Raw genomic sequence first — 24,262 nt, 5'->3', positions numbered from 1 at the left:
CGGTGGATACCGTTGGTCAGCCTGCGGTAGCTTTGAGACAGACTTTATCCTCAAAGGCTTCCTTTATTGAGCTAACAGAAAAAACAAAAGAGGCTGGCTGGGTTCAGATCAGCTTTTACACCACCCTGTCTTGGTCTGCACACGAAGATCCTGTGAAATCATTGACTGCTAAAAGCAGAAGAATCTTCCCAACTAAGGGTTAGCACTTGGTTGGAGTTGGATAAAGACCCACAGAATTTAAGGAGAGCTGAACTTCGTTTGCTTGTGACTAACGTTGGGATTCTAGCCTGATTCCTCTTTTCACTCCACCTCTAGGTTCTGCCATCCCTTCTCCTGCAACCGAGCTATTTGGTCGGGAAATTCAAGAATATCCAGATTTCTCTACACAAGATCAACAGAAAAGATCAAACATTTTCTCTCTCCCAATGGCACAAAGAAATTAGCTTACGGTTTTGCGGGCTTGTTTATTCTCAGGTTTTAGGGGCAATATACCCTGGATAGAGATTGATGTACAGCACAAGAACTGTGCAGAGATTCCCAATCATAGTCACAATGTCATGATATCCTGTTCCCACTGAGAAGGGGTTTAAAGCAGGGGTGAAATGCTCCCGGTTCGGACTGGATCGGGTGATCCGGTTACAATGGCGCCGGGTGGTTCGGAGAGCCGGTAGCAAAAATTCCTAGGGCCCTCGCCCATGCCCACCCAATCGCCCGATCGTACGCTTGCTCGCTTGCCTGCTAACTTCTTTCAAAAAAATGCTTTTAAAAGGTAAAAAAAGGCTCTGACGATCACAGCTGAGCCGCATGATAGTCAGAGCCTTTTTTTTTTTACTTTTAAAAACATTTTTTTACAACCTTTTCGGCCGAATAGTTTGTAAAAAAATGCTTTTAAAAGGTAAAAAAAAAGGCTCTGACAATCACAGCTGAGCCGCACGATCATCATAGCCTTCTTTTTATTTTTATGACCATCTCAGCCTGCTGAGGCTCCAGGCGCCAATAACCAGCCTTGCACTCCCACAGGTCTTCCCTCTGCTTGGAAAGCCTATGCTTGTAGTCCTCAGTGAGGTGCTTTTGCTGAGCCTCCTTCTCGGTCAGATCCAATTTGAACTGAGGCAGCTGTTTATGGTGGCTGCTTAGCTCCAACAACTGCTTCCTGTTATGGCCCTAAGGAACCCGGGCGGGCAGGTGAGGAGTGGCTGGGAGGGGAGGGGTGAATAGAGGCTGGCGAGTCATCCCTTGACACAAGTGATATCAAGCTGGCCACACCCACCCAGTCACATGACCACCCAGTCACATGACCACCTAGTCATGCCCACCCAGTCGGTCATTAGGCAGATCATATTAGAGGTCGGCGGGATTTTAAATGATGAATTTAACGGTCCCTGAGGTCTGAAAAGTTGGTGACCCCGGACTAGACTATGATAAGATGAAAGGTGAGTTCACAGAAGGTTAATTTCTATCAAAAATTAAGACCGGTTCACGGTTCCAGATTTTAAAACTTGCTAATCTGTAAAAAAAACACCAAAAAAACAACAATCCTTTTCTTTGATGTTCTAGGCCATCTCAATATTATGAAGTCTCCTTTTGCAATCCAAAAAGTAAAATGAAATACAAGGCTGGGCAGAACTGCAGGCCAACTTTTCATCTGGCAATTGTTCAACGTTACCACAGCACTGGAAAAAAAAGGGACTATCCTGATATCCAAGCGAAATGTTGGAGGTGTGGTTGTGATGACGCTACATATTTTCATATTTGGTGGACTTGCAAGAAAATTAAGGCCTTTTGGATAAGAATTTGGTGGATTATTCAAAATGTACTGAAGAAGAAGATAAAGTTCCTGCCGCAATTTTTCCTTTTGGGAATTATAACGGATTGTACAGGGATTGAGACTAAATTGATTCTGAATTTAATAACAGCAGCAAGACTGTTGATTGGACAATACTGGAAGAAAGAAGAGGTACCTACAATAGAAGAATGGATATTGAAAGTCATTAATTTGGCTGAGATGGCTAAAATCTCAGCTTTTTTAAAAGACAATACGCAGGAAAGATATTTAATTGAATGGAAAAAATGGATTGATTATCTACAAAACAGATATCAGATTAAGAAATATCAGATTGCCTTTGAATAATTAGGAAGTATTATTTTATGTAATGGGGAGGGGGTTGGGAGATGAAAAGATTTGGATGAGGTTAATTGGATTAGAAGGGAAATTTTACTCTATGTTTGGTTTATGTATAACAATACCTTGTGATTGACCCGGAAGCCGGGGGAAGGAGGGGAAGTGGTTTTCTGGGAGGGAGGGGGAAAAAGGGGGGGGGAAATGCTTTTTTGTTTTTTTAAAACTTTTTCAATTAAAAAAAAAAGGGGGGACTAAAATGACTGGTCCTCCCAGTTACGATCGTCGCAACATCTTCCTGGGATCAAAATTGGAGTGTTTGGCAACGGGCATGCGTTGATGCATGCGGTTTCTTGAGGTCACATGGTCACCACTTGTGACCTTCCCAACCAACATCCGAGAAACAAAGTCAACGGGGGGGAAAGCTATAAATTCCCAGGCATGGCTGATTTGACCTGCCTTCACTTAGCAACAGAAATTCGGCTTCCATTGGTGGCCGTAAGAAGAGGACTACCTGTATAAGCAGATGCTATTGCTGGTTAATTGGACTTGACAAAAGAAGAGCATTGGCTGCGTTGAACAGAGTTGATGATGGGCTTGGACCTTCCTTGCTTTGGTTGTTTTAAGAAGTAAAAAAGTAATGTAGTTAGAAAAGTTTTGGAATGTGCGAAAACGGATAAGCTTACAAAGGAGATACAAGAAAAGCCGTAATAGCTCAGGCTGTAAGAAGCCTGTTATTAAAACATAGCTGCCTGCAATTACTGCAGGTTCAAGCCCGGCCCAAGGTTGACTCAGCCTTCCATCCTTTATAAGGTAGGTAAAATGAGGACCCAGATTGTTGGGGGGGCAATAAGTTGACTTTGTAAATATACAAATAGAATGAGACTATTGCCTTATACACTGTAAGCCGCCCTGAGTCTTCGGAGAAGGGCGGGATATAAATGTAAATAAAAAAAAAAAAAGAGGAAACAGAATATTACCTAGTATGGCAGAAATGGTATAAATGGTTGGAGGAAAAAGAAAAAAGATAAGAAAAGATTAAATAATGGCTGAAATAGGAGGGGAAACATAAGAACAAATAGGAGAAAACAAAAATTGCTGAAAGGAAATTGTGTTCACGTTTATGTCTATGTATGCATGTAAATAAAATAATTAATATTAGAAATATATGTATGAAAGATACATTAGGATAAGGGAGGAAAAAATGCATAAGTATTGGTTACCGATGCAAAACGGTACGTCTTGTGTACGTCTTGAAAAGAAAAGAAAAGAAAAGAAACAGAATATTACCTAGTATGGCAGAAATGGTATAAATGGTTGGAGGAAAAAGAAAAAAAGATAAGGAAAGATTAAATAATGGCTGAAATAGGAGGGGAAACATAAGAACAAATAGGAGAAAACAAAAATTGCTGAAAGGAAATTGTGTTCACGTTTATGTCTATGTATACATGTAAATAAAATAATTAATATTAGAAATATATGTATGAAAGATACATTAGGATAAGGGAGGAAAAAATGCATAAGTATTGGTTACCGATGCAAAACGGTACGTCTTGTGTACGTCTTGAAAAGAAAAGAAAAAGAAAAGAAAACAGTGTCAGAATTTCTTTTTGTTTTTAAAAAATGCTTAATAAAAATATTAAAAAATGAAGAAGAAGTAAAAAGTTAAGAAAACCAGAACCAATTAATTCTGAAAAGTTCTCAGGTAAAATATTAAGGTGCTCCACTTCCAGGGTTGAATTATTCTGAATTTTGTTATATATTTTTTCTTTTTTATTCCTTTATTCCCCATTTTTTTTTAAATCCTCTTCATCTCTGACAGTTAAATCAGAGTCAGAGTTCCAACGCGGTCTTTTTCAGTCTGTTTCTTCTCCATTTGCTACGGCGTTGCTGAACTAACTTCAAAACATTATTTCATGAAAGACTTTGTAGCAGCAGGAGAGCATCCGAAGGGGCTTTTTGCCCTTCTGGTCTATGCTTGTGAACTCTCTGGGTACACCTGGCTGTTCTTATCTTCTGTCGTGGCCCCTCCAGCAGGTGAATCAGAGGAGGAGGCATGGGAGTCAAGGTCAGTATCAAGGCAACCTGAGAGCTCCAAGGGGGAAGAGGGAATGGAAGTGTCAGAGAGAGAGAGAGAGAGAGAGGCGGAGCCTGTACTGTCCATCAGCCCCCAGATGGAGAGTCAACAGCCCCCAGGTCTGGAGGTGGCAGATGAGGAAGAGGAGGAACAGCTGGGTCCAGTGCCTGATGCGTGGATGCGCAGAAGGCAGAGGAGAGGAGAGCAGTGGAAATCAATGGGCCGGTCCTTGAGACAGAAGAGCAACCGCTGCTAGCAAAGCCCCACCCTAGCTCTGGGGATAAAAGGCAGGGGGCGGAGATGAATAGGTGTGGCGGACAACTATTCATCTCCCTGCCGGACAGTCTCGTTAGCCTGCGGTAAGAGAGAAACTTTTTGCCGGGGCTCCTGGCGCTCCTAATAAAGGAATTCAACTACAGAAAGTTTGTCATGTTTGGGGAGCCGGGTCAGGGCACCTTCTTCTTTTTGTCTTGCTCTCAATTAAGCACAAGGAAAAACAACCCTATTCCCCCCACCCCCCGAGTGGTGGGGTACAGCAACCTGGAGGAGATGATCTGAAATTGCATCGGGGTGCTAACATTGGATGACCCTCGGACGGCCTGTGAATTTATGAAACAGATGTTGTTTGGCCTTTCCATCCTTTTTGGGAAGAGATGAAGTGGGGTGGGCTTCTGCATGCAAACATTGGCTGCTGATGGCTTATTCACTTCCTTTTCAAAGGCAGCAGTTGAATGCAGCCATTCATCAGGATTCAATCTCCCGAAAGGCGAAATCTCAATTAAGTCTGCCGAGTTTTCAATCGAATGGCGTAGAGCTTCGTATCTGTCTAGATTTCTCGGTGGTGCTTTTCTTAATGTAAGGGGGGGGGAAATGAACTATAGAAGAGCTGCATTTCCTTGATGAGTTAGGAAGGGGAGCAATCTTTCTGAATAGTTCTGTTCCATCATTTTCCATCAAGATATTTTGTGCCTGCAAATGAGATTCCTTCTTTGTGACGAAATACATTTTTTGGGGCTTTGTTTTGTTTTGTTTTGTTTTCCCAGGAGTAAAATTTAGCTTTTGATCCATTTAGCCTTTGATGTTCTCCTGGCTATCGCAAATGTAGTGTCGATGGAGTAGCTTGTTTGGCTGAATTCACTGAGATTAATATATATGCAATAAGCTAGATGGATACAGAAGGATGTACTTTGGTAAGTAACAAAAAGCAATTGATGCAGCTACCCATGTTTCTGAGCTTCCTGAGTGAAAATTCACAATGGTGAACCAGACTGATCAAAGGTTATCTTCTTGATCCTTCTATTTGCACAACAGATGAACAGCTTCTCTTCTAAAGGGTGTAGATCACGGGTCAGCAATCTTAAACACTCAAAGAGCCATTTGGACCCGTTTCCCAAACAAAAGAAAACACCGGGAGCCACAAAAACTTTCCCGTGCCTGCCTATTTCCTGAGCAGCCACAAAACTAGCATATGTTTTCATTACGTTTTCTTCTGAAACTTTTCTTTTCTTGGATTTATCCATGGTTGGCCTACCGGGAGTCAAAAAGCTCAATAAATCATGTGCCAGCAGATGTCGCACATTGGTGGTTGTGACTCATATTTTGAGTGACAGGGAACCGCAGCAGAGGGATGAAAGAGCCACAGGTGGCTCCAGAGCTGCGAGTTGCTGACCCCTGGTGTAGATCAAGGAAGTTCCTTTTTACGCAATGCAAGATTAAACTTTCTGAAAGAAGATGTGGGATGGCTATTCATTTAGATGAATTTAAAAGGAAACTAGACAAATTTCCGAAGTACACTGCCATGGATATACCTTTGACGACTTTAGAACCATGCACATTTCTGAAAATATGGTTGTATCTATCCATCTATCCATCCAACGTCTCTTCTTCCTCTTTTATTATACTATCTTCCTTCCAAATCTTAAAAGGTAAAGGTTCCCCTCGCATATATGTACTAGTCATTCCTTACCCTAGGGGGTGGTGCTCATCTCCGTTTCAAAGCCAAAGAGCCAGCGCTGTCTAAAGATGTCTCCGTGGTCATGTGTCCAGCATGACTCAACGCCAAAGGCACACGGAATGCTGTTTCCTTCCCATCAGAGGTGGTCCCTATTTTCCTACTTGCATTTTTTACGTGCTTTCAAACTGCTAGGTTGGCAGAAGCTGGAACAAGTAACAGGAGCTCGCCCCGTTACGCGACACTAGAGATTCAAACCGGTGAACTACTGACCTTTCGATCGACAAGCTCAGTGACTTAGCCGCTGAGCCACCACGTCCCTCCAAATCTTATAGGTGTTCTTTAAAAAAAATATTCCAATATTTGGGGACTGCCACAGGTGTCAACCTATTTTCCCAAGCACCCTGAAGGCAAGGCAAGAAAAAATGGATGGAAGCTAATCAAGGAGCAAAGCAACCTAGAACTAAGGAGAAATTTTCTGACAGTGAGAATAATTAACCAGTGGAACGGCTTGCCTCCAGAAGTTGAGGGTGCTCCATCACTGGAGGTTTTTAAAAAGAGACTGGTCTGCTATTTGTCTGAAATAATATAGGGTCACCTGACTGAGAATGGATTGGACTAGAAGACCCCCATAGGTCTCTTCCAACACTGTTATTTTGTTGTCCTATAGATCTGGAATGGGTAGAGTTTCAAGTCCCAAAGGTGCTTTTTCAGGAGGCAACTGGATTTTCTTGGTTTTTGTTTTTTTGAAGACGTTCGTTTGATGAAAGTCCAGTTGCCTCCTGAAAAAGCACCTTTGGGATAACCATGACCTGGATGTCTGAGAATCTCTACAGACTCGTAGAGTTTCAAGGTTTTATAAATCTTTTATATCCCTTCTTAAAAGTTTCACCAAATCTACTCAAGTCTTATCAGGAATGCAGGAGAGGGAAGGCTGAAGTGCACAGTTCTCAGTTGAATTTACTTTTCAGCTAAATTTGTTCTGTTGTTTGTTGTCTTCTTCCCCAGCCTTCTGGAGTTTGCATCTGTTTGCCTCTAGGGTGCAAGAGGAATACACACTAAGCTATTTGTTTATTTGTTTTTAAAAAGTGTTTTCTCTCTCTCTCCCAGTTGCAAACAATGATCTATCGACAGATTTTGCTTCATCTTCAAAACAAAGTAAAGGTAAAGGTTCCCCTCGCACATACGTGCTAGTCGTTCCCGCCTCTAGGGGGCAGTGCTCATCTCCATTTCAAAGCCGAAGAGCCAGCGCTGTCTAAAGACATCTCTGTGGTCATGTAGCCGGCATGACTCAATGCCAAAGGCACACGGAAGACTGTTCCCTTCCCACCAAAGCTGGTCCCTAGTTTTCTACTTGCATTTTTTTACGTGCTTTCGAACTGCTAGGTTGGCAGAAGCTGGGAAAAGTAATGGGAGCTCACCCCATTATGGTGAGCTAGGGATTCGAACCGCTGAACTGCCGACCTTTCGATCGACAAGCTCAGCATCTTAACCACTGAGCCAATGTGTCCCCTTCAAAACAAATCCTAGTACAATTTTGATATGGTCACGGTATTGTGTACTAGTCCAAGCTCCATCAAAAATAAGGTGACAACATTTCATCAATAGTCTCACAAAATCTGCTTCATCAATCAGCATCCAGTTTTGGTCACCATGTTATTAAAAAAAAAGATCTTGAGACTCTGGAAAGAGTGCAGAGAAGAAGAACAAAGATGATTAAGGGGGCTGGATGCTAAAACTTATGAGGAATGGTTGCAGGAACTGGGTATGCCTAGTTTAATAAAAAGAAGGACTAGGGGAGACATGATAGCAGTCTTCCAATATCTCAGGGATTGCCACAAAGAAGAGGGAGTCAAGCTATTGTCCAAAGCACCTGAGGGCAGGACAAGAAGTAACAGGTAGAAACTCATCAAGGAGAGAAGCAACCTAGAACTAAGGAGAAATTTCCTGACAGTGAGAACAATTAACCAGTGGAACAACTTGCCTGTCGTGTCCCACTCCTCCGCTGACGGCCGGGTCAGGGAAATCCGAATCAGGCGGCTCTGCCAAAGTCCTCTGCGGCTCTGCCAAAGTCTGCAGCTCTGCCAAAGTCCTAGCAAAGTTCTCAAGGCAGGCAGGAGACCAGGAAGTGACTTCAGCAAGATAAGGTAGACTTTGCCTGACTCAGAGAATGCCAGAAAGCAGATCCTTTATATAGGCCATGGGGTGTGGCTCCATGACTCAGCACTTATCCAGGCCTGCCCCTCCCTTCCTTCTGTTGACGCCGCCTATCAATTCTCCTGAAGTGAGGGTCACTCCAGTCTGCAGCTGTTGCTAATTGACCTTCCTCAGGCTCACATGATGTGGGGGAGGGGGAGGGGTCTAGTTGCTCCGTTTGCCTGGGCATGGAGCCAGGGCTGGGGCCGGGAGGCATGCTAGGACATTCCTCAGCGTTCGGAAGCAGATAAGACGGGCCCGGCTGCGGGGGAAGCGAACGAGACACAACATTGCCTCCAGAAGTAGTGAATGCTCCAACACTGGAGGTTTTTAAGAAGATGTTGCATAACCATTTGTCTGGAATGGTATAGGGTCTCCTGCTTGAACAGGCGGTTAGGCTGTAAGACCTCCAAGATCACTTCCAACTCTACGATGTTGTTATTCTGTTCTGTTATTCTGCTTCCTGGCATTGCTGCAAATGTTAAGAAGGCAAGGTAAATTTCCATTGACTCGCTCGGTAGAAATATCAGCGATACAACAACCACTTCAGACCTCTTCCTTTTGCAGAAATATTTCAATAGAATTGCAGCACAAAGAAGAGACTTGGCAGGCATTGCTCTTGAGTGAACTACATTGCCTTTGATGAGATTCAACAAGATTTGTTTGAAGGATATAACATAGCTGGCTTTCTTTTGTTGCTTACGTGAATATGCGTTACTTCAGTCAAGAAAAGGAACATTAAAATATTTAAACATTCCATCTACCAATTGACCTTCGTCTGGGATATTCCATAATCTCCGTCTCAGGGAAAACCTTTTCAAAAGAACACAAAAGTCCCTCGGACAATTTGTCTTGCGTTGATATAAAGGAAGAGACAGAATGTACGACTGTACTCAATTGCTTTCTGTGCAATTAAGGAAACGGATCGACAATGATTCTTCAGCCCATTAATACTGTAAAATGTCTGACTTCAGATCTGTACTGTACAGCAAAAAAATATATAACAAGCTTGCAGGTAAGAACTTTTTCAACTGAGAGAAAAGGAGGAAGCCGTGAAATAAAAACCAAGCAAACTAATGGCCAGGTGTATAGAACCAGTTGTGCATCCATTATTCATGATTGCTCAGAAAAAAAGGTGTTTTATGTTTCCAGACTAGAAGGAAAAGGTTAACTCCTCTTAAGAATGACAGTTTGCCAGATGGTGAGGAACTACTGTGGATGTTCTGACCCAGCTCCCCAAACATGACAAACCCTCTGAAGTGACCTCAAAGATTCCTTTATCAGAAGCACCAGCAGCCCCAGCCAAAAGTTTCTCTCTCAACACAAGTCTGCCACATCTATTCATCTCCACCCCCTGACTTTTATCCCCAGAGCTAGGGTGGGGCTTCACTACCAGCGGTGGCTCCTCTGTCCCAAGGACCGGCCCATAGATTTCCACTGCTGTCCTCTCCTCTGCCTTCTGCATAGCCGACCCGCCGTTCTCTTCTTCTTCCTCTAACATTATTCCTGCATTAGGGCAGGGTCCACTTGGTCTGAGCCAGCTCCCCACACACGGCAAACCCTCTGTAGTTGAAGCAATGATTCCTTTAATAGGAGAGCCAACAGCCCCGGCAAAAATATTTCTTTCGCCTCAGGCTAACAGGTTCATTCAGCAGGGAGATGAATAGTTCTCTGCCAAATCTATTCAGCTCCACCCTCTGCCTTTTATCCCCAGAGCTAGGGTGGGGATTTTGTAGCAGTGGTGGCTCTTCCGTCCCAAGGACTGGCCCATAGATTTCCACTGCTCTCCTCTCCTCTGCTTTCTGCACATCTGTGCATCAGGCACTGGGCCCAGCTGTTCCTCCTCTTCCCCATCAGCCACCTTCAGACCTGGGGGCTGTTGACTCTCCATCTGAGGGCTGACTGATGGCCCAGGCTCCACCTCTATTTCTCTCTCTCTGCCAGCTCCATTCCCTCTTCCTCCTCAGAGCTCCCAGGTTGCCTTGATGTTGACCCTGACTCCCACGCCTCTTCCTTCTCCTCTGATTCAGGGGCTGAAGGGGCTGGTGGCCGATAGGCCACAACAGAAGAATAGTCGTCCACACACCAACATGGTTCATGTTTAGGGAAGCTAACACTTTCAAGTGAAAATCACGTAGAGGATTTGCGCTTATGGGCCTACAGTGTTAACTGTCACGGGCTGATTATTTAATCGGTCTTCCAACTTTTTACAATTCAGCAGAAGCATGGCTCAGATGAGTTGGCACCCTTATGATCTTTGGGTCTTTCCAAAGCTTCTTTTGGTTCTCACCTGGAGGTGAAGGACCTAGATTGGGGTGTCCAACAGTAGTGAAATCTGAACCGGTTTACTACTGGTTCGTTGGCTGCACATGCACATCGCACGCCAAATGCGAGGTGTGTACACAAGTGCGCAATGCATGGCAAAGGGATGCATGGGGTAAGTAGAACAGCACACGGGGGCGGGGGTGTTGTGTTGATCAGTTGTGATCGACAGAGCTTTTTTTTTAACTTTTAAAAGCATTTTTTTACAACCTATTCGGGCAAATAAGTTGTAAAAAAATGTTTTTTTTAATACAAGTTTTTATTGATTTTTTGTTTCCCCACCTCCACACAAACACAATTCATAAACAATGTAGTGACCTTATCTTATACATAACATAACAACAGAGTTGGAAGGGACCTTGGAGGCCTTCTAGTCCAACCCCCTGCCCAGGCAGGAAACCCTACACCATCTCAGTCAGATGGTTATCCAACATTTTCTTAAAAATTTCCAGTGTTGGAGCATTCACAACTTCTGAAGGCAAGTCGTACCACTTATTAATTGTTCTAACTGTCAGGAAATTTCTCCTTAGTTCTAAGTTGCTTCTTTCTTTGATCAGTTTCCACCCATTGCTTCTTGTTCTACCCTCAGGTGCTTTGGAGAACAGCCTGACTCCCTCTTCTTTGTGGCAACCCCTGAGATATTGGAACACAGCTATCATGTCTCCCCTAGTCCTTCTTTTTATTAAACTAGACATACCCAGTTCCTGCAACCGTTCTTCATATGTTTTATCCTCCAGTCCCCTAATCATCTTTGTTGCTCTTCTCTGCACTCTTTCTAGAGTCTCAGCATCTTTTTTACATCGTGGCGACCAAAACTGGATGCAATATTCCAAGTGTGGCCTTACCAAGGCAGCATAAAGTGGTATCAACACTTCACGTGATCTTGATTCTATCCCTCTGTTTATGCAGCCCAGAACTGTGTTGGCTTTTTTAACAGCTGCTGCACACTGCTGGCTCAAACTATTCAAATATATTTTTCTTAATTATAATTTTTGCCAAAATATATTTTTCCCCTAACTTTTTATTCCTTTCCTAATATTCCTTTGCTTATTTTATCAAATTACATCTTTTTTCGCTCTTCGTTTTCTAATTTCTCCATTTCTATTCATATTCATTCCCTTTCATTCCTTTTCTTTTCTTTCTTTCTTTTTTTTTGGTTACTATTTCAATTTTTATTCTTTGAATATTTTCGGGGTTGTCGTTTCTCCATTTCTTTCACAGCAACCTTTTCTTACGCGCCTTTCCTTCCCTCCTTTCTTCCTTCCTCCTTTCTTCCCCCCTCCTCTCTTATTCTTTTTAAATGCTTTTAAAAGGTTAAAAAAAGGCTTTGACAATTGCACGGCACAGCTGTGATCATCGGAGCTTTTTTTTTACTTTTTAAAAGCATTTTTGCTACTGGTTCCGATCAGCTGGGACTCGGGAGGGAGAGAATAGATGGGGCGGGGGCAGTCAGAGGTGGTATTTACTGGTTCTCTGAACTACTCAAAATTTCCACTACTGGTTCTCCAGAACTGGTCAGAACCAGCTGAAACCCACCTCTGATATTATGCCTCTTTTTTGTTTTTTTATTTGCATTTATATCCCGCCCTTCTCCGAAGACTCAGGGCGGCTTACACTATGTTAAGCAATAGTCTTTATCCTATTTGTATATTATATACAAAGTCAACTTATTGCCCCCAACAATCTGGGTCCTTATTTTACCTACCTTATAAAGGATGGAAGGCTGAGTCAACCTTGGGCCTGGTGGGACTAGAACCTGCAGTAATTGCAAGCAGCTGTGTTAATGACAGACTGTCTTAGCAGTCTGAGCCACCAGAGGATCCTTTTTTATCAAGGTGTTTCCTAAGCACACTTTCCTGGTTCTCTGAATCTTACGGATGACCTGATTACTCTGAAAAGGTTTCTTTTGTGTCCCAGCTTATCCTTTTGCATAAGTGACATTTGATTTGACGAAGCGTTTTTGTATTTTATTTTTTAATCTCTCCTCTGGTGCCTGATATGCTCCAGGGAGAATGTTCTTTAATCTGCTTGAATGAGCGAATACTTTTTAGACAACTTTTTTTAAAAAAAAATTATATATATAAGATTCATCTCAATAAACTCCAGCTTCACCGCAGCGAGGTTAATATGAACAATTAAATTCTCCCCAGGGGGAGTTTGCCCATCTCAGGGAACTTAAGACGAAGTTGCCACTTGGTAAATTGTTACTCATTTTTCGTTCTCAAAGTGGACAATTCATACAAAGCCAACACTTTTTCCCTTAGGAATAGGTTATTTTAACAGGAAGAAACAATCACACAATTGCAATGCCATGCACTGAGAACTTAGCCCCAAGCTGGCTCCAAGATCACTGTGCTTAAATTTGCAGCTTTGACGCATTAGTGGAAATGAAAATTTGAATTAAGCACGAATGCTCAAATTCTATCAATGCAAGGGCTATAATCCTGCTACTGAGTAGAACACAAGCAAAATGGAAAATCTAAAGATTTCTAACCTGGGTCTCTTAGACCAGGGGGTCACCAACCTTTCAGACCTCAGGGACCACTAAATTCATAATTTTAAATCCCGTGGACCACTAATGTGATTTGCCTAATGACCGGCTGGGTGGGCGTGGCAAGGTGGTCATGTGACTGGGTGGGCGTGTTCAACTCAACCTCACTCATGTCGAGGGGCGCTTTGTCAGCCTCTACTTGCTACTCCTCACCTGCCTGCCGGGGCTCTTTAGGGCCCCAACGGGAAGCAGCTGCTGGAGCTAAGCAGCCACTATAAGAAAGAGTTGGCAAAACAGCTCAGTTCAAATTGGATCTGACCGAGAAGGAGACTCAGTAGAAGCACCTTACTGAGGACTACAAGCATAGGCTTTCCAAACAGAGGAAAGACTTGCAGGAGTGCAAGGCCAGGTACCGGCGCCTGGAGGCTCAGCGGGCTGAGATGGTCAGGCAGTTCCAGGCCATGATGCAGTCCCACTGGAACAAGGCCCTCCGGCTCTTCGTGAAGCGGCGCTTCCTTCCAGCATTCGCCCAAAGCCCCACACCAGGAGGCTGAAGCAGACCCCAAGTAAGAATTTATGCCCTCCTCCGACCCACACAAGAAGACCCCGAAGGGGGAGACTCTCTGCAGCAACGCAAGCATTCATTGCACTTATCTGTCCCAGGGGCTGTAGTTTCAGGACCCCTGATTTAGTGCAATATAAAAAATGCAAATCATTTTTTCTGGGGACCACCAAAAATTTCTCACGGGCCACCAGTTGGTGACCGCTGGCTTAGACCCAAAAGAAGCTACAGACACCTCTTCTTTTAACATAACAATACATCTAAGTCAGAAAGCTAAAACTGAAGTGCTAATACTACTTTATAGTATCTTGGTAAGGCCACACTTGGGTTACTGCATCCAGTTTTGGACACCGCGATGTAAAAAAGATGTTGAGACTTTAGAAAGAGTGCAGAGAAGAGCAACCAAGATGATTTGGGGAACTGGAGGCTAAAACATATGAAGTACGGTTGCAGGAATTGGGAATGTCTAGTGAAATGAAAAGGAGGACTAGGGGTGTCATGATGGCAGTGTTGCAATATCTCAGGGGCTGCCCCAAAGAAGAGGATGTCAAGCTATTCTCCAAAGCACCAGAAAGCAGGACAAGAAGCAATGGGTGGAAACTAATCAAGGAGAGAAGGAACTTAGAACTAAGGAGGGGTCTGTAACAGAGGTGGGTTTCAGCAGGTTCTGACCAGTTCTGGAGAACCAGTAGTGGAAATTTTGAGTAGTTCAGAGAACTGGTAGTAAGAATTCTGACTGGCCTCATCCCCATCTATTCTCTGCCTCCCAATTCCCAGCTGATCAGGAGGAAATGGGGATTTTTGCAGTATCCTTCCCCTGGAGTGGGGTGGGAATGGAGATTTTACAGTATCCTTCCCCTGCCATGCCCACCAAACCAAACCACACCCACCACGCCACACCCACAGAACTGGTAGTAAAAATTTTTGAAACCCACCACTGGGTTGTAACATTGTTATTGTCATCTCACTCCCACCCACCCAAACGGGGAGTGGGAACCTGGCCCTTTCTGAAGTCCAAGCAGACAACAGCATGGATAATGCCAACATTCACAAATAATTATTCTGCCCATGTGTAGAATGTGTAGAAGTCAGTCCTAGAGGAGATCAACCCTGACTGCTCTTTAGAAGGCCAGATCCTGAAGATGAAACTGAAATACTTTGGCCACCTAATGAGAAAGAAGGACTCACTGGAGAAGAGCCGAATGCTGGGAAAGATTGAGGGCAAAAGAAGAAGGGGATGACAGAGAATGAGGTGGCTGGATGGAGTCACTGAAGCAGTCGGCATGAGTTTAAATGGACTCCAGAGGATGGTAGAGGACAGGAAGGCCTGGAGGAACGTTGTCCATGGGGTTGCAATGGGTCGGACATGACTTCGCAACTAACAACAAGAAGTTTCTGGATTCTTCTCCCCTTCAGAACCCTCAAGCAGTGCAGCTAATCAGCCTGTCACTTTATTATTGCCAATACTTCACAACGATGACAAAAGCCGAGTGGGTGGAAATATGTGGGTTATGAATTGCTTATTTAAGGTCACAATAAGAACCTGACATAAAGGATTTGTGTAGGTAGGTGCAACATTATAAAATGCCAAGCAAGAAAGGCAGGGAGGATGAAACCCAAAAGCAAGATACAGAATTCCTTCTAAGGAGAGAGTGGATGAAAACACCACACATACATTCAGCCCTATTTACAGCCTGTCACATAGGAAGGATAGGGGAAAATGTGGATACGGCTATACAAGTAGTCCTTGTTGTGGCTTGCCAGCGGCCAGCAGAGCTGGCAGCAGATTAGGACAGTGAGGAGTTTGGGGAGGAACGTGGGCCGGTCCTGGAGCCTGGGGAAGGCTTGGACAGGGCTCTGAGTTGGAGGCAGAAAGGGGGCCAAGGCCATCTGATAGTTCTTTGCTCTCTCCGGAGCAAGGCAGAAGAACAGCAGGAGCCTATTCCCAGTGTGTGCATGCGCAGAGCTGCCAGGAGACAGGAACAATTAAGGAAACAGGGTCGACTTGGGAGTAAGGCTTGGAGATGATTGGCCCCTCCCATAAGACATAAAAGAGAAGTGAACGGGATGCGAGCTTTTGCAGGAAGCAATTCGTTCATCTGGTCGGTTCAAGCTTTGGAAAGTTCTGTTTGACTCTGTGCTACTTTTGGCCTTGCCCTGCATTTGGCAAATTAGTTCTCTGGCAGCATTCCAAGGGAGATAAGGTGGGTGTTTATAAACATTCCCCTGAAAGACTGTTCATGAAGCCTTTCGGACTGTGAATGACGATAATTCACAGCCGTATGAATAAAAGATGTTTGCCGGGACTAAGTTTGTGCTGTTTACTTTCTAAAGAAGCCTCAGTCAGAATAGTCCTCGACTTAAAATGATCTATTTAATGACCATTCAAAGTTAACAACGGCACTCAAAAAGTGAATTATTTCCACGCTTACGACCATTGCAGCATCCCGCAAGGTCACATGATCAAAACCTTGGCAACTGGCTTATATTTTATGACGGTTTGCAGTCCCCTTTTGTGACCTTCTGACAAGCATACTCAATGGGAAGCCGGATCCACTTAACAACTGTGGCAACAAACATCGTAAAAACAGGGCAAAGCTCACTTAAAACCACTTTCTTCCTTAACAGCAGAAATGTTGGGCTCCATCATGGTTGTAAAATGAGGACTGCCCATAAAAGGATTACAAATGTCCTTTTCATCAGGGTTTCACTGCTATAAGTTGCTATCATCCTGGACAAGACTGTCAAGTCTCCTGTGGATGATGGCTCCTCCACATCTTCCTCAGCAGCCTTGGGCCAGTGGTGGGATTCAGCCAGTTCGCACCACTTCGGGAGAACCGGTTGTTAACTTTCTGAGCACCTTGGCGAACTGGTTTTTGAAAGAAATCATTAGGGCAGAGAACCGGTTGTTAAATTACTTGAATCCCACCACTGCTTTGGGCGAGAATGAGAGCATTCCTGGCATGTCCGGTATTGCTGACCCTGAACTGCCAGCAGAACATGTCTCAGCTGGGGAGAGCTCGCAGGCCAATGAGGAAGAGGTGGAGGAGCTGCCTGCCTTGGTAGATGGTAGAGCATGCGGGGCAGGAGAGGCGGAGATCTGCCAGATTGATGGGGAAAAGGCCCTACCCCTGTTAATGGGCTGCACCAGGAGGGGCTATTTAGCATGGCAGGCTGAGGGAAGCATTGCTGGAAGCAACATGTGTGGGTCGTGGCCAGATGGTCATTTGTGTTTCTGGAACTCTGCAGCTCATGAATTTAATTCAGTTGCAGAGAGCATTTAAGTTTGTGTTTGGAGCAACCGATTATCTGTTGGGTGGACTCATTGGCCATCGCCTGGAAGGTTAATCTGGAGCTTGTTCATGGGTGGCTTTGATGAAAACAACCCCTCCCCCCGGCTTGGACTATTTCTCTGACTTCTTGCAAGCCTTGAAACTCAGACCACTGGACTTGTTGACAAACCTCAGTGGAGGCCCCTAACCTCGGAGGGGATTTTGAACTGTTTGGTTTTGGACCCTATCCAGGAAAAACTTTTATTTTCAAGACTGTTTTGGTTTGGCTATAAGTTTGTTTTGCTTTTGGCTGGCTATCTATTTGGTCGCCAGCCAATTACTGTGCTAAGCTTGCAGCTGGGGGTTAGTGGAAAACCTGAAATGGTACTGTTGAGGGAACAGAATGTTAACTAGCAAAGCATCCCTATCCTGCTCGTGAGTTGCCATAGGCCAGGGGGGATGGGAAACCGGCAAAACGGCATGGCACCCAAAGACAGATGCACATTCCAGACTTATCTCTCTCAAGGCTGTATCCCAGGGTTACCCACAGCGGCCGGAGGGGAGTGACCTCTGCAACCCACAAAATTGCTCCGTCGGCGGATGTGATTGATGACACATCCTGGGGTGAGGGGGGAAACAGGGTCATGGTTGGGCCGTAAATTATGTACGGCCAGAGCTGACTTCACTTGGGAATGTGCCAACATGAAGCTCCTAATAAAAAACTGGATTTATTTTTAAGCTCGGCTCAAGGCTCAGGTTTTAATTAGGGCATTCATCGGAACCCTGACAGAGACTGAATAAAGCTCTCTACACCAACCCTGACGTGTGGGTGAATGGGGGGCAGCACAAAGACATATAATTCAGAGTTGAATCATTGGGTCCTTGGTGTTTGTCTTCTCGTAGACATTTCATTACCAGGCTAGGTGGCATCATCAGCGTAGGGCAAGTTATGTGTTGGGTTTTTTTTTTTTTTAATCAATAGTCTACTTTTCAACTGAACTTTCACATCAGACTATGGACACCAGCTCAAAATGCCACAAAGAGAAGAACAGCATGAAGCAAGTTAAATAAAAGCAAATGATATATAAATAGCTCAGCGTCCAACGATCCAGCCATCCTCTAGGTATTATGGCCTTTCAATTTCCTTTTAACTGAGTCATCTTGGCCAGTGGGAACCACTTACGAGAGCTGTAGTCCAAAATAGCTGGAAGACACCACGGCATGTAGGACTGCAAGATTATTATACACATGAGAATATTTTTACGTAATCTTGCATTGTTCCTCCCAAAAAAAAAAATTGAAACAGCTAGCTAGGTTATTGTCTCTCTGTCCGAGAGCTATTCCTCTGAGGATAAACACTTTTCACTGAGAAAAAAGAAAAAAGAATGAGAAATCTAACCTTCCTTGCCTAAGAAATCTCTCCTGAATATTTGCAACTGAGCTGCCTTACTTAAAGGTTGGGAATTAATGCTTTTGAAGTCAGGAATTGGAAGACATTAAAGGTAAAGGTTCCCCCACACATGCGTTTTAGTCGTTCCCAGCTCTAGGGGGCGGTACTTATCTCCGTTTCAAAGCTGAAGAGCCAGCGCTGTCCGAAGACGTCTCTGTGGTCATGTGGCCGGCATGACTAAACACCAAAGGTGCACAGAACACTGTTACCTTCCCACCAAAATGGTCCTTATTTTTCTACTTGCATTTTTTACGCGCTTTCAAATTGCTAGGTTAGGCAGAAGCTAGGGCATGTAACGGGAGCTCGCTCCATTATGCGGCACTAGGGATTCAAACCACTGAACTGCCGACCTTCTCATCAACAAGCTCAGCATCTTAGCCACTGAGCCATGGCACCCCTTCATTGCCACTGAGCCACCACGTGAAGACATTACAGCCCAGCAAAGGAAACGATATAACATCGCAACTGACTAACTGAAGCTACCTTGGGCAAAAACTACAGCTATTGTTCAAAGAGGAACATGAATCTTTTGCAATCCATTGAGAGAGTAGAAGGGATGGGAACCTGGTGGCTTTTAAAAAAAAATGTTTTTTGACAGGATACAGTAAAGTCACCGCGATGTAAAAAAGATGCTGAGACTCTAGAAAGAGTGCAGAGAAGAGCAACCAAGATGATTAGGGGACTGGAGGCTAAAACATATGAAAAACGGTTGCAGGAACTGGGTATGTCTAGTTTAATAAAAAGAAGGACTAGGGGAGACATGATAGCAGTCTTCCAATATCTCAGGGGTTGCCACAAAGAAGAGGGAGTCGAGCTGTTCTCCAAAGCACCTGAGGGTAGAACAAGAAGCAATGGGTAAAAACTCATCAAGAAAAGAAGCAACTTAGAACTAAGGAGAAATTTCCTGACAGAACAATTAATAGTGGAATGACTTGCCTGCAGAAGTTGTGAATGCTCCAACACTGGAAATTTTTAAGAAAATGTTGGATAACCATCTGACTGAGATGATGTAGGGTTTCCTGCCTAGGCAGGGGGTTGGACTAGAAGGCCTCCAAGGTGCCTTCCAACTCTGTTGTTTATATTATATTATATTATATTATATTATATTATATTATATTATATTATATTATATTATATTATATTATATTATTATATTATATTATATTATATTATATTATATTATATTAATTAAGACAAAGGAGAGATGCCGCCACCTCCCTACACAACTGTAATGGGCTGCTCTGAAGCCTTTGATGAGTCTAGAAACGGGTTGACCCATATTGTATTCCCAGGGGAGGTAGCCTGGATGATTTGAGCTTTAAGTCTGGAAATGAGGCTGTCCATTCTTAAAAGCAGCTTTGCGCGGCCGAAACAAACAAGCACGCGAAGAAAAGCAATCTGGAGCGATGGAATCAGGAGAGAAAAGTCCTTATTTCCCCGCTCACTTCATCACGCGAATTACGAGGGTCGGCGAACGATATCTGTTTGCCAACATCCATCGGATTAGACATTAACAGTGTCTATATAGACTATAGAAAAAAGACTTATCACCCAACCCAAAAAAGAACAAAAAGAACCAAGCACCTCTACGCTAGCAATCAGCACCCATATCAGCATTGATGAACTCCAAAATTAACATCAGACAAACATCAAGTAAAAACAACACCCCAATCAAGAAACTGCCAAAGAAGCCAACAGCAAATGGTCCAACCAAAGAATTTCTGAAAGATTCACCAAAAGCTACCAAAATATAAACTGACAGAAAACTCCTTATTAGTAGCACCAATGATGTCACCTAGTTTGGGTAATGAGACATCTCCAAGAAAACAAGCAAGCACAGAGAGCACCAAGAACCCTACATCATCATCATCTCCTCCTCCTCCTCCTCCTCCTCCTCCTCCTCCTCCTCCTCCTCCTCCTCCTCCTCCTCCTCCTCTTCATCCCATTCTCCTTCTCTTCCATTCAACAAACCCCACTGCCTTCTAGCACTCATGATGTCACCTAGTTTGGCTTATGAAACATCTCCAAGAAAACAAGCAAGCACAGAGAGCACCAAGGACCCTACATCATCATCATCATCATCTCCTCCTCCTCCTCCTCCTCCTCCTCCTCCTCCTCCTCCTCCTCCTCCTCCTCTTCATCCCATTCTCCTTCTCTTCCATTCAACAAACCCCACTGCCTTCTAGCACTCATGATGTCACCTAGTTTGGCTTATGAAACATCTGCAAGAAAACAAGCAAACCCAGAAGGCACCAAGGACCCCCTCATTCATTGAATTAATTGAATTTTGTTATTTTTGCCAAAGGAAGGGAAAATAAGATGCTTTCTGAACAATATGGTCGGTGGTCCTGGAGCAGTTCTGCTTACAACCAAAGCATCCAGACAAAGATCGTAAAACAAGGTGTGTGGCTCCCTTACTAGCAGCTTTGCTTAGTGATGGAAATCTGGTCCCAATTGTGTTCATAAGTCAAGGACTACCTGTATAGTGGAAGGAACGAGCCAGTTGGAAGTATGTTTTGCTTAGTTGCAGGGGAACCACTACAGAAAAGATTAAGCTAAGAAAGACTATTTCTTTGAGTGCCAATGGATACTGATATCGGCTGCTGGGGGTTCGGGAGAACCTCTAGCTATGATTCTGCGCAGTTCAGAGAACCCCCAAATCCCACTCCTGGCTAGTCCTGCCCACCTTGCCCCTCCCCTTCCAGGAGTCCCCACGTGGCCCATTTTGGATGAAGGTAAGTGCAGGGCGCGCACGGAGGCCCGGGGAAGGTGAAAAATGGAGCTGTTTCCAGCCTCCAGAGAGCCTCCGGATCCTGGGGAGGCTGTTTTCGCTCTCCCAGAGGCTCAAGGAAAGCCTCCAGAACCTGAGGAGGGCAAACCCCCCTCCCCCCCGGTGCAGGAGGCCAACTAGGCCACGCCCACCCAGCAACTGGGCAGAGAACCCCTTGCTAAAAAATTTTAAAGCCCACCCCTGTTTCCTTCCTCTCCCAGTTGGATTTTCTTCCTAGCAAACAGAAAGAAATTAACATGCATCTTCCTTGGTTTTAATCACGTAACTACTTTTTGTAGTTATCCAAATATGATTAAAGGAAATGATTACCAGGCTTGCTGATAGAAGTCCCTTTTTATGAGGAGATCCACGCGGGAACCACGCGAACTTCCTTGCGTGGTTTTAATTGCTGTCCATAATTTTGCGGTAAGTAGGCTGCTTAACTACAGAAAGAAGGGCTTATGCTTTCTTTTCTTTGCAGGGGGGGAGGGGGGAGAGAAAAGAAAGTTGGTTGTTATTTCTTTTTTTTTTTCTCCTTCCCTCCCATTGCAATCTTCCAAAATTTAACGGAGTCTTTTGCGGCATTACCTTTCAATGAATGGAATTAATTCTATTAAGGTTCTTTTTTTATTTTAATGCCAGCAGGATTTTTAGATTGGACAAAAAGAGGCGGGCGTTACATAGCAGTGAACTACAGACCCAAGCTTTGAGGGCTCCTGGGTGCTTTTTGTCTGGCCCGCCTGTGAAACAGAGACATATTAAATCATTGTTCCACCAGGAGAACCTCACCTGCTGCCCTCCAAAAAGGTTGGGAAAACTTCCAACCAATGTGAGGATGGTGTCTGGAGGTGACCAAAAGTTGCAACCCAACCCGTTGGGAGGGGAACAAGGCAGAGGTGAGTTTCAGCAGGTTCTGACCAGTTCTGGAGAACCGGTACCGGAAATTTTGAGTAGTTCGGAGAACCGGTAGTTAAAATTCATCTATTCTCTGCCTTCTGAGTCCCAGCCGATCGGTAGGGAATGGGGATTTTGCAGTATCCTTCCCCTAGAGTGGGGAGGAAATGGAGATTTTACAGTATCCTTCCCCTGCCACGCCCACCAAGCCACGCCCACAGAACCAGTAGCAAAAAAATTTGAAACCCACTACTGGAACAAGAGGAGAGATAGGGATAGTATTCAGCAGGTTCTGACCAGTTCTGGAGAACTGGTAGTGGAAATTCTGAGTATTTCCTGAGTAAATACCACCTCTGACTGGCCTTGCCCCTCATCTTTCTCTGCCTCCCGAGTCCTAGCTGATTGGGAGGAAATGGGGATTTTGCAGTAACCTTCCTCTTTTTCTGTGGTTCCTGAACCTTTTAAGGGCCGTAAGGGCTGTGGTGACCCAGTGATTAGAAGGCGGTATTGCAGGCTAACTCTGCCCACAGTCAGGAGTTCAATCCTGACCGACTTAAGGTTGGCTCAGTCTTCCATCCCTCCAAGGTCAGTAAAATGAAGACCCAGATATGCTGCCTCTGTAAACCATTCGGAGAATCATAGTGCTTTACAGCATTCTCTGGTTCTATGGTTTACATAACCCTAAGTGCTGTTGCTATTGCTAACTCTGCCCATTACCTGGAGTTCGATCCTGACCGGCTTTAAGGTGGACTTAGCTTTCCACTCTTCCGAGATTGGTAAAACAAGGACTCAGATTGTTGGGGGTGGGGTGGCAATATGCTGACTCTGTAAACTGCTTAGAGAGGGTTGTAAAACACTATGAAGCAGTATATAAGTCTAAGTGCTATTTTACTTCCTTCCTCCCTTCCCTCCCTCCTAGTGGTTAGAATGCAGTTTTGCAGACTAACTCTGCCCACTGCCAGGAATTCAATCCTGACAGGGCTTAAGGTTGACTCAGCCTTCCATCCTTCTGACGTTGGTAAAATGAGGGCCCAGATTGTTGGGGGCAATAGACTGGCTCTGTAAGCCACTTAGAGAGGGCTGTAAAGTGGTATATAATTCTAAGTGCTATAGCTACTTTCCTTCCTTCTTCCCTTCCCTTCCCTTCCCTTCCCCATCCATTCATTCATCCATCCCAGGTCAAGGTTGACTCAGCCTCCCATCCATCCGAGGTGGGTAAAACGAGGACCCAGATTGTTGGGGGCAATAGGCTGACTCTGTAAACCGCTTAGAGAAGGTTGTAAAACACTATGAAGCGGTATATAAGTCTAAGTGCTGTTTGCTATGGCTATTACGGTCCATATTGTGGGCCTCGACCAGCCGAGGCCAACCCAGTAGGGCAAGTTCTCCCTGTTAGTTCAATAAAGAGAGGAGGAAGAAGAGGAGACTGTCCGAAGGAAGAAGCTACAAGGCAAGTGAGGGACCTGACCTTGATGGGTTCAAGACGGTCTCCATGACAAAGTTCTCTGCCCCGCCCCTCCTCCCCGATGCATCAAATAACAGCTTTGCCGATTACTCTTGACTAAGGTACCCGATTGTGGTGACATTGAGGCTGACCTTGGAGTCACCGCCCCCGCTGCCGCACTCTCCTTTGTCGTACCACCATTTGTTTTTCAATTTGTCCAACAGGCCTTGCTCATTCAGTTTTAATACTGCCAGGTTTACAGCATTTCTTGAAACGATAAAACATAACTCGTAAGAATAATGCAGCGACGCTCGGTTAAAGGTGTCGAAACGCAGAAGGAAAGGAGCAGAAGGACAAATTGGCCAGAAAGAAGAAGAAGGAAAAAAAAAAATTCTTTGATTTGGTCTTTTTTTTTTTTTTTTTAAATTGGATTCTATTTTTTTTTTTTTTGGTTCGGTGGATTCTGGTTTTAAAGTGCTTCAGTTTGGGGTTTTTAAAGCGGGGCGTCATTTTTTTTTAAAACCCACAGGGAGGTGGCGCTAGAGAGCGTGGATTGGTTTACAGCAAATGGCGGGGTAAAATTGGAAGGATACAAACATTTGCTGAGAACCCTGAAGTCTGCAGGATGGGGGAAGACTGTCTTCAGAAAGAGAAAGAAAGGAAGGAAAAAAGGAGGAGGGGGGGAAAGGAAAAACACAACGAGAACACCACCGC

At 44.4% G+C, this 24,262-nt stretch overlaps 1 protein-coding gene across 1 annotated transcript in view; it reads right to left on the bottom strand.

Annotated features, from left to right (window-relative positions):
- GRIA3 (glutamate ionotropic receptor AMPA type subunit 3) overlaps positions 1-24,262 on the bottom strand; it is a 179,486-nt gene that overhangs the window by 9,967 nt on the left and 145,257 nt on the right. The gene's annotated exons all lie outside the window — the stretch shown is intronic.

This window comes from Ahaetulla prasina, chromosome 11, assembly GCF_028640845.1.
Source record: "Ahaetulla prasina isolate Xishuangbanna chromosome 11, ASM2864084v1, whole genome shotgun sequence".
NCBI classification, from domain to species: domain Eukaryota; kingdom Metazoa; phylum Chordata; class Lepidosauria; order Squamata; family Colubridae; genus Ahaetulla; species Ahaetulla prasina.
The sequence above is the reverse complement of the archived record's forward strand: the minus strand, read 5'-3'. Positions and strand labels throughout refer to the sequence as shown.